Source organism: Tachypleus tridentatus, chromosome 1, assembly GCF_004210375.1.
Source record: "Tachypleus tridentatus isolate NWPU-2018 chromosome 1, ASM421037v1, whole genome shotgun sequence".
In the NCBI taxonomy this organism is placed as follows: Eukaryota; Metazoa; Arthropoda; class Merostomata; order Xiphosura; family Limulidae; genus Tachypleus; species Tachypleus tridentatus.
Genome location: NC_134825.1, coordinates 177,662,447 through 177,664,262, shown reverse-complemented (window position 1 = coordinate 177,664,262; position 1,816 = coordinate 177,662,447).

The window sequence follows — 1,816 nt, the reverse complement described above, 5'->3', positions numbered from 1 at the left end:
AATACTACACTATGATGAAGTGGTAGACAAAGTAACTAGTTTAATACTACACTATGATGAAGCAGTAGACAAAGTAATTTCTTTAATACTACACTATGATGAAGTGTTAGACAAAATAACTGGTTTAATACTACACTATGATGAAGTGGTAGCTCCATAATGTTATATTATCTAGATTAATACTACACTGTGATGAAGTGATAGACAAAGTAACTAGTTTAATACTATACTATGATGAAGTGGTAGCTCCATAATGTTATATTATCTAGATTAATACTACACTATGATGAAGTGATAGACAAAGTAACTAGTTTAATACTATACTATGATGAAGTGGTAGACAAAGTAACTAGTTTAATACTACACTATGATGAAGTGGTAGCTCTAGTTTAATACTATACTATATGAAGTGATAGACAAAGTATACTACACTATGATGAACTAGTTTAATACTATACTATGATGAAGTGGTAGACAAAGTAACTAGTTTAATACTACACTATGATGAAGTGGTACAAAAGTAAATTTGTTTAATACTACACTATGATGAGTATGACTAACTAGTTTAATACTACACTATGATGAAGTGGTAGACAAATGTAGTAATAATGTCATAGTATATTGTTTAATACTAGTGATTTAATACTACACTATGATGAAGTGGTAGACAAAGTAACTGGTTTAATACTACACTATGATGAAGTGGTAGTCCATAATGTTATACTCCATAATGTTATATTATCTAGTTTAATACTACTATGATGAAGTGATAGACAAAGTAACTAGTTTAATACTATACTATGATGAAGTGGTAGCTCAAAGTAATCTAGTTTAATACTATACTATGATGAAGTGAATAGACAAAGTAACTGGTTTAATACTATACTATGATGAAGTGGTAGCTCCATAATGTTATATTATCTAGTTTAATACTATACTGTGATGAAGTGATAGACAAAGTAACTAGTTTAATACTACACTATGATGAAGTGGTAGCTCCATAATGTTATATTATCTAGATTAATACTACACTATGATGAAGTGATAGACAAAGTAACTAGTTTAATACTATACTATGATGAAGTGGTAGACAAAGTAACTATCTAGTTTAATACTATACTATGATGAAGTGGTAACTCCATAATGTTATATTATCTAGATTAATACTACGCTATGATGAAGTGGTAGACAAAGTAACTGGTTTAATACTACACTATCATGAAGTGATAGACAAAGTAACTAGTTTAATACTATACTATGATGAAGTGGTAGTCCATAATGTATATTATCTAGTTTAATACTATACTGTGATGAAGTGATAGACAAAGTAACTAGTTTAATACTACACTATGATGAAGTGGTAGCTCCATAATGTTATATTATCTAGATTAATACTACACTATGATGAAGTGGTAGACAAAGTAACTAGTTTAATACTATACTATGATGAAGTGGTAGCTCCATAATGTTATATTATCTAGTTTAATACTACACTATGATGAAGTGATAGACAAAGTAACTAGTTTAATACTATACTATGATGAAGTGGTAGCTCCATAATGTTATATTATCTAGTTTAATACTACACTATGATGAAGTGGTAGACAAAGTAACTAGTTTAATACTACACTATGATGAAGTGGTAGCTGGTTAATACTATACACTATGATGAAGTGATAGACAAAGTAACTAGTTTAATACTACACTATGATGAAGTGGTAGCTCCACAAAGTAATTATCTAGTTTAATACTATACTATGATGAAGTGGTAGACAAAGTAACTAGTTTAATACTACACTATGATGAAGTGGTAGCT